A 14,598-nucleotide genomic window follows, 5' to 3' on the forward strand; every position below is an offset into this window, starting at 1 on the left:
CGGAACTGACAAAAGCAGGACAGACATTTCAGGATGCTTCCTTTGCGAGGGCCTATTTTGGTCTGATCACGCCTGTTGCTACAGGGTTGATGCTGTCTGAAGCTTGAGTTGAACAAACAGCGATCTCAGTGCATCCAGTCATTCACCTTGAGACTGAGACGATTCTATTTTCAGAGGTAGAAGGAATAAATGCGGTTACCAATTTTCTCGGAGTAGGAGTATTTTTTTTTTTAAGGAAACAAGTTATTAACAAGAAAAGCTCAACCCAGAAAATAAAAATATTGTTCAAAAAATTTTTTGAAGGAGCTGTAACAAGGTGATTGCTATAGTCCTTATAAGAGTATAGTTTTGAGCATTTGACCTTCTTTCCAGGGTTTTCATTATTTCAGAGTTTATCTGTACACTGGGTTGCTATGGCAACCAAGAAACACACAGTAGGACTTGAACATCTAAACTAATTTTATGAATGCCAGCTACCAGATTTCCTTTACCTTGTGTTATATAAAACCCGGGCTTCCCTAGTAGCTCAGATGGTAAAGCTTCTGACTGCAATGCAGGAGACCCGGGTTTGATCCCTGGGTCGGGAAGATCCCCTAGAGAAGGAAATGGCAACCCATTCCAGTATCCTTGCCTGGAAAATCCCATGAACAGAGGAGCCTGGCAGGCTGTACAGTCCATGGGGTCACAAAGAGTCGGACACAACTGAGCGACTAACACACGCACACATAAAACCCAGAACCCAGCATTCACATTCTACCTTGGTTTTTATTTTGAACACTGTTTTCACTTCCTAGAGAAGGATGGTCATATAATATACTTCAGTTCAGTTCAGTTCAGTCGCTCAGTTGTGTCCGACTCTTTGTGACACCATGAACCGCAGCATGCCAGGCCTCCCTGTCCATCACCAACTGCCGGAGTTTACCCAAACTCATGTCCATTGAGTCGGTGATGCCATCTAACCATCTCAACCTGTGTCGTCCCCTTCTCCTGCCTTCAATCTTTCCCAACATCAAGGTCTTTTCAAATGAGTCAGCTCTTCGCATCAGGTGGCCAAAATACTGGAGTTTCAGCTTTAACGTCAGTCCTTCCAATGAATAATCATATATGGGATTATATGATGTACTGTTTATGTAAAAGATGTAAGATACATAGGGAAGAAAGCGTAAGTGTGCCTATTTAAATAGGGCACATGTAAATATAAATAGGGCAAAGGCTACCAAAGAAAAAAGATCTCAAAAAATAAACAATAACAACAAACAATCTTAACTATTTATGCATGTGTGCCTGCTAAGTCACTTCAGTTGTGTCTGACTCTCTGTGACCCTATGGACTGTAGCCCTCCAGGCTCCTCTGTCCAGGGGATTCTCCAGGCAAGAACACTGGAGTGAATGGCCATGCCCTCCTCCAAGGGATCTTCCTGACCCAAGGATTGAACCTGCGACTCTTATGTCTCCTGCATCAGCAGGCGGGTTCCTTACCAATGGTGCCACCTGGGAAGCCCCTTAGTTATTTATATATGAATTAAAATTAAAGGTTAAAACTCCTGAATTTTTTTTCCAGGAAAAAAAAAAAAAAGACATGTAAGAAAAAGCTGACATCCGAGATTTACTGAAAATGCCACTGTTTATGTGCTGGCACTTTCTATAGTGAGAGTCCTAGCCAGTCGGGGACTGGGGAAGCAGAGATGCCTGGAGAAGTGGGCACAGTCGTGAGCAATAACTGTGATGCCAGCTGGTCGGGAGACCCCTGGGGCTGGAAGACACCAATGCTGGGGAGCAGATGGCTCAGATAATCATTCAGAAACTGGGCAATTCAACTCCACCAACATGCAGCAACTTCACCAAACCCCTGCCTTCATGTTTTCAACCCGTGACCTTGGCACAACAGAAAAACTGAGACCTTGTCCTTCAGCCTTGACAAAAACGCCCGAAAACCCTCCATGTCAAACCTCGAGTCCTGTCAGCTGAGCCAGCCTGTTTCAGCTCCTTTCTTGCTTTGGGTGCTTGGCTGTAACTGACTAAGATGCTTGGCCAAGACTCCTGCCCCTTGGTGCCCAAACCCTTTGCCTGTGGGTCACCAATTCCGTGGGCCCCCAAGGTTCATCACTTGACTTCTCCTTTCTCCATTCAGAGGCTAGAAACTGTCTGTCTACAAGCCCTTCCTGAGCCTCCACCATCTGGCCTTTGCCTCCCACCTCAATCCTCTCCTATCCCTCTTCCTAGCTGAATTCCCAATCCCAGCTCCTAAGCCTTTCCATATTGAAGCAAGAAAAGGAAGATCTCAGGAATGCAGGTTCTTCGATACTGTAAGCTTGGTCAAAGCAGCAATGTGCCTGTGATGTTCACTGCTGCTTGTTCAGCGCCTAACAGCACCCACATGTGCCTGGCACAAAATAGACATGAACAAGAAAATGAAAATAAGTTGATAATGCATTATTTACCCCAAGTAGGAAACTTAGAAAAATTTTAATATGGATGGAAAGAGAACGTGTTTCCACTTAATTATCTGTTTATTGTATGTACTCAGTCATGTCTGACTTTTTGCAACCCCATAGACCATAGTCTGCCAGGCTCCTCTGTCCATGGGACCTTCCAGGCAAGAACACTGGAATGGTTTGCCATTTCCTTCTCCAGGACATCTTCTTGACCCAGGGATTGAATCCACATCTCCTTCCTTAGCAGGCAGATTCTTTACTCCTGAGCTACCAGGGAAGCCCTGTTACTGCTTACTCAGTAATATTTTATCTGCAGGCTAAATAAAACATAACTTCTGTTTCTTAGATACACCTAATGAATCATGGAAGTACAGGTATAGTAAAAGCAGACCTCTTCAAATACACTCCTGTTTAATCTTTAAATGGATCCTCTTGTAGGGCTTTTGACAGTCTGATAGCCAAAGTGCATTTAGAAATTAATGCTTTTAAAGACACCCACTACTCAATTATGGATAATCCTATTGAGAAAAATTTTTCTCGTGTCTGATGGGAAGTTCTAAGATGATGCCGGGGGAACACACACATTAAATGTGGGCATTGGTCACTATACCGCATTTTAGATATCAGATCTTAAACTCTGGCTTCCCTGCTAAGTTAGAGTCCCCAGAAAGGTATACATGTACTTGTCATCAAAATAGATATGGAAGTTAAAAAAAAATAGATATGGAAGGATTATAAACAAGGATCAGAAAAATTGAGGGAGAGAGTGGGAAGGGCCATGGAGGGACAGTGGTGACCCAGAATGTCCAAAGAAAATTGTGTGGAGTGTTGAGTGATGGCTGGATCCTTAGGGTTGTTTTTTTTTTTTTTAAGCCTCCCAAGCAAGATTTAGGACTTCCTAGGTGGTGCTAGTAGTAAAGAACTCACCTGCCAATGCAGGAGACATAAGAGATGCGGGTTCCATCCCTGGGTTAGGAAGATCCCCATGGAGGAGGGCATGGCAACCCAATCCAATATTCTTGCCTGGAGAATCCCATGGACAAAGGAGCCTGGCAGGCTACAGTCCATGGGGTCGCAAAGAGTCGGACACACCTGAAGCGACTTAGCATGCACACATGCATGCATCCTGTGTGTTAGGACTATACATAAGCAAGATTTAAACTTTATTCTTTGGTTACTGAAACAGCAGGCAGATTCTCCCGCTGTTTTTACTCAAGTCTGAACTGTGACTACAGCTTTACCAGGAAACCCCCAAGCCTGTCCCTCTCTCACAAGAAGCTGGATTTAACAAACAAGATCCCTGCTCTGGAGTCAGAAAACCACTTCCCTGGCCTTAGGAAAGTTACTCAACTTCTCTGAGCTTTGGTCTTTTCACTTTTTAAGGAGAGAGAATCATAATGTATATCGTAGATCATTGTAAATATTAAGTGAGATAATATACGGAAGTGTTATGACAATGACTTGTGATTTAGTAAGCATTCAATGAGTTAATAGGGCTTTCCAGGTGGCTCAGTGGTAAAGAATCCGCCTGCCAATGCAGGAGCTGTGAGTTCAATCCCTGGGTCAGAAAGATCCCTCAGAGATGGAAATGACAACTCACTCCAGAATTCTTGCTGGGAAAATCCCATGAACAGAGGAGCCTAGTGGGCTATAGTCCCTGGGGTCACAAAGAGTTGGATGACTCAGCGATGAAACAACAACAACGGGTTAATATGAATGATTACTTCTTCCACATTCTTTCTGCACCTTCATTTTTTTTCTCTTGTCCTTTGCTTTTGTTTTCCCCTTACCATAGAGACTGATTATAATTATTATTTGTAAATATTTATTGAGCATCAATCAATCACCATTAAACAACAGTTCAAAAGAGTTAATATGCTTGTGAGGGTTTCCTAAGCAATTATCAGAAGCAACGGGCTGGGAGAGACTCTGTACTCGGTCCCTGCCCTGTGGGTACGTGGTCATGCAGCGGTGCAGGCAGCTGGTCTTCCACAGCTTGGGACAACACTGCTGTTCAACTGCTGATGACAGAGCAGAGACCTGCAGTGCATGACTTCTTAGGAAGCCTGTTCCCATTTGGGAGCAAGAGGCTCCTGGTAAGTGTTTCCTGGGATGGGGGGAGGTGAGAGGGGGCTCGTTTCTCTGCCTCCTAGCATCCCTGAGCTCTGAGGAACAAGCTCTGTGAACTCTGAGCCAATGACTCAGGGCTGTTTCCAGGAAGTGGGCATTTCTAGAAAAAGGCTGTGCCCACCAGGGACATCCGGCTCAACTGTAGCTGGACAGGAAGCTGTGGAGGCTGTCTCATGGACCCCTCCCCCTCTTTTGGGGCTCATACCTTTGTCCCACCTGATCTGCTCCCCACCCCTTACCACAGACTTCACGGGACTAGCCCTCCAGACTCTCAGCCTTCAAAGTTCTACTTCATCATTCTGAAATGTTCACAGTTTCCTGAAGGAGCCTTGTCATCTCGCTTTCATTTATCAAAGGCAGATCTCCTTCTCTGCCTTTAATATTCTTCTTGGCCCATCTCCTATTTGTCCTCAAGATGCAGCCCAGGCGCCCCCGCCGGGGATTCTTCCTTCACCCCCATTCTACAGCAGGTGCCCCTCTGTGCACTCCTGGGTTTCCACGCTTGTACCCCCGTGGCCCTCACCAGGAGTGTGCAGCTTCCATGACTGCCTACTCCTCCAGAAGTGTTTTAAGAGTGGAGACCAGGCTTGGTAGTTCAGTCTCTGTTTTCCTAACATGCAGCACAGTGCTGGATGCTGAGAAAGTCCTTAGAGAAAGACAGTAGAACAAACTAGAATCTCCATTACGTTTCTCCCTATTACTCCATCTGCAAGTGAGCTGCTGTCTCTTTCCCCTAAATATCAATAGTTCAATAAATTTACACTGATAAAGTGTACACTTTCACCCATGTCCTTGAGTATTGGAAACAGTAATGCCTATATGGCGATGGAAGTTTTGGAAGACGCCTTGGAGGAAAGGGAGGATGCCTGTTTTAAAATTCCGCAGTGACTCTGATCAGTGCCACTACTCTCCTGTGTTCCACTTATAAAGAACTCAGATGCCCTGAACAACGTAGGAAAGTGGTAGAGTATTTTAAATGACTCGAAATGATCTATTACCCTCACATTCTTATCAGATGAAATAAAAGAGATACTGTGGATGAGCAAACAAAGCTATAACCATAATGAAACAGAATATCCTCCAATTGGAGAGAGCCAACTGTTTGTTTGTTTTTTTTTTTTTAAATAGTATGCACTTCCAAATGCTTCTTTGTTCTTCCCTGAGATAGTATGTCAGACATCACGTGCTACATTGCTGTAGGCAGCAGTTACAGAAACGAACCCAAAAGAAGAATATTCACTGGCATCAGTGATTGTTTGACTTGACTTCTGAGAAATCCATAGGAAGGTCCTATGGATTTATTGAACATAAATGCTCCCCTGCAAAAAACTAGCAATATTGCATCCTTTAATTGTCTTCAAAATGAACTCTCGCACCTGCCTCTACTTCAGGTGCCCTTGGTACTGAGGGCCATCGTTCTGTGAGTGACAGCGGGCAGAGCTGTGGCATCCCAACTCCAGCCTACTTTCCAGCAATACCACCACCTGGAATTTGTGAAATAAATGCAGAAGAAATGGCTGTAAAATTGAATTTCTGAGGAAAACTTCAGAAGTGAGATTAAAAATGTTCAATGAAAACAGAATGGTTGAAGTTCTTCTTGTGTCCCTGGGTTACCTCCAAGAAAATGCCCTTCAAGAAAAGTCACCATAAAGGGACAAACATGATCACTATCAGCAGAGAAAATTTCCTAAAGTATAAGAAGGGCTTTGACCACAGCTAAGACATAGCGTGATTATTGTTTAAAAAAAAAAAAAGTTAAGGGCTTTGTAGTAATGGGCCAAGATCAAACTCTGTTCCTCAGTTTGCAGCTTTTTGGGCAGACTGTTTAACTTCATGAAGCCTATCTTTTCTATCTTTAATTTGAATTCCTGACTACCTCATAAAATAATTGCTAATTCATTTGTGGAATTATAAGTGTTTATCTATGGAGCTGTTACCAGAAACCAGATGCCACGCTGGGTGACAGAGATTCAGTAATAAGATACAGTGTTTTCCCTCAAGAATGTCATTGTCTAGGAGCAGAGATAGTTGAATAAGTAAAATAATTGCAATACATTGTGATATCTGCCTTTATACCAGTAAGTTCAAGGTAGTATAAAGGAAAAAATGATCAATCCATGTCGGGCAATCAAGGGGAGCTTTGAAAAAGAGATGAAGTTTAAGAATCATCTAATGTTTAACAGAAGAGTGGAGGTAGGAAATAGACGCTGAAGGCAAACCCAAGAGAACGCTCCATGGCATAATGTGAAAAACTTAGAAACTTCAAGAGTTTCAGAAGCATCAAGTGGCTCGGTGTGTTGATACATTTAAGAATCAGGAGAGGGCTGGTAACCATCTAGAGGAGAGGTCTTAGCAAAGAAAGGATGACACCCACGTCTCTGTATCAGGTGACTCACTTGAGGTTGATGTCTTTCTGAGGGACTTCAGAGGAGCAACATCAAGAGGAAGAGATGATAAAGACAAAGAGGCAACTTTGGGACAAGGTGACTGTGAGAGTTCTGTGAATGTTAGATGAAATGTTTTATAAACAGTTTAATGTATTGGTCTGAGGCTCAGAAGAGAGAACTGACTTGAGAATTCAGGTCTGGAACCCGGAGCCTCATATGTAAGACCACATGAGCACTTGGATCTTTCCTTCCACCCAGGTTGGCCTCAAGGGAAAATGAGGACATCTGAGCTGTGGGGTGGTGTCCAGGGGGAGTCGGTGCTTCAGTGTGGAGGCTTGTGGGGAGGAGGGGTATACTTGGGAAACCCTGAAGCCCATCTTTAGAGCAAAACTGCCATCAAGGAAAATCTGCCCAAACCCAAAAGTACTATCCAAACTATTCAAGTTATTCACTTTCATTTCTGTAATATTTTGAATGAACACAGACCACAGTAGTACCTCTTAAAATCCCCGTCTCTTTTCCATTTATGTCTCTCTCTCATCACAAACTCCTCCAACCTTCATACACATCCTGAAAAGCCTTCCCCAACCCCAGTTCCTGCATCTCCTGTTCCTATCTCCCTCCCACTTCCTCCTTATTCTACATCACAAATTCCCCAAAGATGAGTCTGGTAAGGCAGAGGAGTTTTCTCTGGGGGGTGAGGGAGGAGAAGAAATGAAACTTGCAAAGTCAGGATCCTTTTAGAGGACAGAAGGAGGTGAAAGGTTGGAAGGATTCATGCATTAATAATTCTGTTCTTGTTATAGTAGACTCAAAAGCCAGGCTGATCATCTAAATAAGTCATGCATTCAAAGAGGCTTTGCATGAGCACAGAGCACAGGGATCCTATTCCAGGGAGTGGGATGGAAACCGAACAAGAGAAGAAAGTTCTAAGTGGTGGGTGAAAGGTGTTGCCTAGAGAAATTCCCTGGGCTGTAGGGAATTGTTGCAGATAAGTTCTAATTATCTCTGCCACTGGGAGGAAGGAGTCATTAAAGGTCCTGGTAAGGCCTGGACATCACTGGAAGAGTTGGAAGAGTACAAAGTGAGAAGAAAACAAGAGTCAGGATAGAGCCTGGGGAGCAGATGGAAGGAGAAAGTCAATGAAGGGTTCTGGTGAGAATCTCTCAGGAGGTGGAAGAGAACCAGGGCTGTGTGCTGTCCTAAAGATTAGAAAGCATTTTTTTTAAGGAGACAGTGCCAGGTGTCCCATAATCATGGGACATGGGAAAGCAGGGGGTGATCAGCCAGGATGTTGAGGGAGTTTCTGTCTGATGACCTTCAAGTTCTCTGCAAGGGAGTTGGCAAGTTTGATATGGATTGGAAAACATCCATTGGATTTGGCAATTGGGAGGTCACTGGCAACCTTAGCAAAAGCATCTTTAGTAAATTGATGGAGGCAAAAGGCAAACTGCAGTGTGTTCATAGATAGGGAAAGATGAGAAACTGGAGACATGAGGACAGCTGTCTGAGGACAGGAGGTGGAGCAACAGCTAGAGGAGTTTGTCCCCTCCTCCTTCTTTTTCCTCTTCCTCTCTCCTTCCCTCTTTTCCTTCCTGATGGGCAAGCCTTGGACCTCTTTATAGGCTATCGGGTAAGATATTATGAAAAAAGGTCTACAATTCCAGAAAGGAAATGATAGAGAAGGGAAGTGGGTGAGAATAGATGGAGGGATTCACCTGGAACAAGAGAAGAAGAAGGGATACTCCTACTTCTGAGAGTGGGAGAAGGAAGAAAGGAAAGTCAGATATAGGAAGATTTTAGTGGGAAAGCAGGGGGTGATCAGCCAGGATGTTGAAGGAGTTTCTGTCTTATGACCTTCAACTTCTCTGCAAGGGAGTTGGCACGGGCACCTGCTGAGAGTAAGGTGAAGAGGCTGGAGCTGGGTAAAGGGACATAGTGAGAGGTTTGGAACAGTGAGAATGGGAAGGAGACAAGATAACCACAAACCGCTCAAGTGTGTGGGACCACACGATGGAGATGCCTAGGATCTTTAAGATTTAGAGTCTATTTTTTTTTCCAGCTGCCCCTGGATGAGGTGCAAAGATGCTATCATGAGATGTATTTAAGGATGCCAGGTGGGTAGTATAGAAAAAACATGCAATTGTGACTTTCCAATGGAAAAAGAAGTAATGTTTTCACTTGGTGCCATTCATGTCAAAGCCATGAAGGTCTTCTAAAATGGTTGGCTTCAAGTTTGGACAGATAAACTGTAACATCAAGGGGTGCCACTTGGTTTTTGGACCTGGCATTGTGACTGCTCTTATCATGAAAACACGAAAGTGGTAATCAACTCGCTTTTTGCCTGACTCAAGTCATGGGAGACAAAAGAATTCCAGCAGGTCCAATCCTCTTGCCCTTGTGGAAAACCTTCAATGTTCTAGGAAACAGTAGGACAGTGACTTTGGGGGAATATGCTCACAGAGTGTCCATACACAAGACCATTTCTTACAATTATTTCATGAAGGCAGAAATACTTTTTTTAGCAAAGAGATCTGAATTCAGCTGAGGTAGGGAAAACATAGCAGAGCAAGAGCCAGGATCAACCAATGTGTCCTCTTTTGTCTGGCTAAGAAAGTAAGCCAAACTTCCAGCAGACAGGAGTCAGAGCAGGAGAGGGTCATGGTGGTGAATTAGACACACCCCCAGAAGGTATTGAAGGGTCTTAAAAGTAGGGCTGAGGCCATTAAAAAGAGTGAAATAATGCCATTTGGAGAAATATGGGTGGCCCCAGAGTGTCATACTGAGAGAAATAAGTCAGACAGAGAAGGAGAAATATCATATGACATTCCTTATATGTGGAATCTAAAAAGAAATGATACAAATGAATTTAAAGAACAAAAAGAGACTCACAGACTTAGAAAATGAACTTACAGTTGCTGGGGGGAAGGGACAGTTAGGGACTTCGGGATGGTCATGTACACACTGCTATATTTAAAATGGATAACCAGCAAAGACCTACTGTATAGCACAGGGAACTCTGCTCAATGTTGTGTGGCAGCCTGGATGGGAAGGGAGTTTGGGGGAGAATGGATACGTGTATATGCATGGCTGAGTCCCTTCCCTGTTCACCTGAAACTATTACAACATTGTTAATCAGCTATACTCCAATACAAAATGTTTTTAGTGTTAAAAAATAATAAAAATAAAATTTAAAAAATAAAAGAGTAAGGCTGAGGCTTCCTGGAAGAAGAAAGTCTACTTGTGGACAGCAGTTTTGATCTGTCCCCAAACCCCAGGCTACGCTTCCCTATGGATTTTGGATTCTCCTAGTCAGCTCCCCAAATCATGTAAACCAATTGCAACAAATCTCTTTTCAAAACTGAAGTATAGTTTCAGGTGTACTGCATAATGGCTCAGTATTTTTATAGATTCTACTCCATTAAAATGTTTTACAAGATAATGGCTATAATTCCCTGTGCCAAACAATATATCCTTACTGCTTATCTATTTTATACACTGCAGTTGGTATCTCTTAGCCCCATACCTCTAATTTGTCCCGCCCCCTTCTTTCTCTCCACTGGTAACCACTAGCTTATTCTCTGTGAGTCTATTTTGCGTGTACATTCATTTGCATTATTTTTTAGATTTTACATGTAAGTGATATCATAGTGTATTTGTCTTTCTCTGACTTATTTTACTAAATGTAATATTCTTTGGGTCAATCCACATTGGTAAAAATGGCAGAAATTCATTCTTTTTTATGGCTGAGTAATATTCCATTGTGTGTGTGTGTGTGTGCGTGCACGCACGCACGCATCTTTATCCATTCATTTGTTCATGGTCATTTGAGTTGCTTCCTTATTTTGGCTACTGAAAATAATGTTGCTCTGAACACTGGGGTACATGTGTCTTTTCAAATGAGTGTTTTCATTTTCTTTGGATATATATACCCAGGAATGGAATTGATGGATCATATGGTAGCTCTAGTTTTAGTTTTTTGAGGAAACTTCACAATGTTTTCCGCAGTGGCTGCATCAATCAACATGCCCACCAGCAGTGTACTAGGGTTCCCTTTTCTCCATATGCTCACCAACATTTGTTATGTGTATACTTTTTGATGATAGCCATTCTGACAGGTGTAAGGTGATATCTCATTGTTTTGATTTGCATTTCTCTAATAAACATATTTCTTGATATCTGTCTCCTTCTGGTTTTGTTCCTCAGGAGGAACTCTGGCTGATCCAGTGTCTCCTTCAGATGGGTTGTGAAGATTAAATGAAGTAATGTGTTACTACTATCTAAGAAGGATCTGATACAGTTTCAGGAACAATAAAAAGAGTTTGAAAAATGGTTGCTATTATGATGACTTGGAAAACACAAAGTTGAATCTAACCAACTCCTAACTTGACTCTTCACCCAATAACTTGGTCTAGAACTGTAGTTACTGGTCTGGCTTCTATTACTAATTCAAGGTAACCTTGAGCAAGCCACAGCCTCTAAGGACTCTGGTTTCCTTTCTGTGAAATGTGGACCGAAAGGTTTTTGTACCAACTGTTTCAGCTTTAATGTTCTTTGGGTTAGGTTGGACTCAATTCATTAGATTTTTATTAGGTTGCTCTACTTCCTCCAGCCACCAGACAAGATCTTTTTCATTGCTGTTACATTTAAGGCTGCTTCTGTACAAATGACCCTCTAATTACTGAGTGGTTTATGGACTGAGAATGCAAACTTAGTTTAATATTAACCTGAGCAAAGCATTTCTGTTATTTTAGCCTGTGATTACCCCAGAATTTAGGCCATAGGGGATGTAAAAAAGCATTCAATTTGGCCCTTGCCATGAAGGAGCATAGAGGGACACCTAAAAATCAGATACATACTGTGAGAGAGAGTATATAGTCAGGTCTGAGCACCACAGGTTTTGAGAGAAAGGGGATGATAAGATCACTCTGATCTGGAATGGTCAGAAAGGCTTAAAGAGGCAGGGATTTAGACAGATGAAATGTCTATGAAAGAGATAAGAAGTTAAATCTCCCTCTCTTGCTGAGTGTCATGTATTCCAAAATTGAATGTGTGAAGTTTGAGGAGCTCTTCATATTGTTGTTTGCCTTTGTTGGTACAGGTGATGGAAAGTTGGTTGCTTCATAACTTTAGGCTTTCTCTCCTACTCTCCCTGGTGTGTCCTGTGCAAGAATAATTGGGCAGTGGGTGCAACACCCTGCACGAATTTATCTGTAGACCCCATGGCAAACCCATCATCCATGTATTCGTTCAGTCATTAAGTTGTGTCCGACTTTTTGTGACCCCATGGACTTCAGCACGCCAGGCTTCCCTGTCCATCACCAACTCCTGGAGCTTGCTCAAACTCATATCCATCAAGTCAGTGATGCCATCCAACCATCTCATCCTCTGTTGCCCTCTTCTCCTCCTGCCCTCAGTCTTTCCCAGCATCAGGGTCTTTTCCAATGAGTCGACTCTTTGCATCAGGTGGGCAAAGTATTTGGGGATCCTCTACAGGAGATTGTTCAATTAAAGTGGGGTCCTTGCTTCTCTTGTCCATTGCATAAATATTTATGGACTGAATCACTAAAATCATTGCTGTCTAGAATAAAGGGACATAAAAGGGAAAGTTTCCCTATATGAAACTTTCAGTGGCATTAAAACTCTAAAAATAGTGATTCTTATATTTTGAAAATTCTTTGATTTTCAGTGTCAGAGCAATCTGGATTCCTGCTTTCCCTCCCTGCAAAATGTTGCTTAGACCCTACTGGCAGGGTTTCTTATCCCAAGAGCCATTGACAGAACTACTGCCAAAAGTTTACTGGAGCTGAACAAGAAAATCAGTGGGTGTGGATAGAAGAAAAGTTATGCTTGAATGACAAGCAAACATCAGAAGAATTAATTTTACAAGCTCACCTTTGAGATCAGATAAAGGCAGCTTGACTTTATTTACTTTTTATCAGCTTAATAAATAGCTCTTAGCAACACTGACAGTCATCTTTAATGGGCAGAAACAAAGAAGCTTCATTAACAGTTAAATTTAAACTATTCACTAACCTTAGTTTACTGCCTCTTTCATGATGATCTTTTGCTAAATGAGTCTTTAAAAAAGTACTTTGATGATGTATGTAAACAAGCCAGAAATTCTCAAGACTGTGGTCTAATGAAAAGAAATAAACAGTGTTTACAAAATAATTCAGATCACTGAATAGAGGCAGTGTTTGGGGTGTAAATACAGATTTCTACAAACAAGAATATTCATATAAGGATGGCTATAGAGACTGGAAGTGGAAAAAACATCCTCTGGATTCAGAAATGTTCCCTAGTCATTTGCAAAGTAATTCTGTCCATAGGTTATGAGGGGCTTCCTAGGTGGCACTCAGGGTAAAGAACCTGCCTGCCAATGCAGGAGACATAAGAGATGTAGGTTTGATCCCTGGATTAGAAGATCCCCTGGAGGAGGAAATGGCAACTCAACTCCAGTATTCTTGCCTAGAGAATCCCACAGACAGAGGAGCCTGGCGGGCTACAGTCCATGGGGTCGCAAAGAGTCAGACAGAACTGAGCAATTTAGCATGCACGCATAGGTTATGAACATTTATAGACCAACAGATTTTTGCAAATGTTTACTGACCTCTGACTATCTGCAATGAATTGTTCTCAAAACATACTGCATCCAATCAATACAATTAGTCATTACATTTTTACCAAGGGCTGGCCTATGAATCATCTGGGTATTGTAGCGCTCATCGGCTGTTCTCACCTGACTAGCCTCTGTGTATTCCCCCTTCTTCTGTTAACAACATCTGAATTTTCCTTTGGGGAACTATGCTCTCCCATTGGATACTATGTGTTTCTATGGGATTGATCCCACTCTCACAGCTCTAGGGGTTTTCAGGTGATCACGACCTGCTCAGCTGTCCTTTGGCCACAGTGATTGAATTAGATATGAATTGGGTGATACAAGCAGGCTGCTGCTGCTGCTGCTGCTAAGTCGCTTCAGTTGTGTCTGACTCTGTGCGACCCCATAGACGGCAGTCCACTAGACTCCCCCGTCCCTGGGATTCTCCAGGCAAGAACACTGGAGTGGGTTGCCATTTCCTTCTTCGATGCATGATAGTGAAAAGTCAAAGTGAAGTCGCTCATTCGTGTCTGACTCTTAGTGACCCCATGAACTGCAGCCTACCAGGCTCCTCCATCCATGGGATTTTCCAGGCAAGAGTACTGGAGTGGGGTGCCATCACCTTCTCCAACAAGCAGGCTAATAAGACTAAATTCTGGGCTTCTGGAAAACTTGTGCAAGAAGCTTTCTTCCCACAGATTGAAAGCTGTAAGGGTGTTGAGTTGAGACCCTGTCCAGAAAGACACCAACAGAGATGAAGAAGGAGACCAAGTCCTGTTAGTTTTCTTCCACTTGCCCCTAGATCTCTTTCCTTCTCTCCACCAGCTGACTAAATGGACTCCATCCAGCTCTCTTCCCCTCTGGCTTCAAGATGGGAGTGTAGTCAGGAGATCAGAGATTAGGTTATTTCCCAGTCTCTTTATGTAGGATCCTCTCAGGTTGGCTATCTCTACTGAAGGCTATGGCCCTGTCAAGGGACATGTTCCTACAGCTTAGTGGCTTCAGGTTCCAGTATCTGTACTTGCTTCACTCCTGTAGGCCTAGAG

The 14,598-nt window shown here is 42.9% G+C and overlaps 1 long non-coding RNA gene across 1 annotated transcript; it reads left to right on the forward strand.

Annotated features, from left to right (window-relative positions):
* Positions 1-4,137: 4,137 nt before the first annotated feature.
* On the forward strand, positions 4,138-11,283 carry LOC133260482 (uncharacterized). Its single transcript, XR_009740828.1, has 3 exons — positions 4,138-4,530; positions 9,014-9,068; positions 11,158-11,283. It is a non-coding gene; the product is annotated as an uncharacterized LOC133260482 (long non-coding RNA).
* The last annotated feature ends 3,315 nt before the right edge of the window (positions 11,284-14,598 follow it).

Source organism: Bos javanicus, chromosome 14 (genome assembly GCF_032452875.1).
Source record: "Bos javanicus breed banteng chromosome 14, ARS-OSU_banteng_1.0, whole genome shotgun sequence".
NCBI classification, from domain to species: Eukaryota; Metazoa; Chordata; class Mammalia; order Artiodactyla; family Bovidae; genus Bos; species Bos javanicus.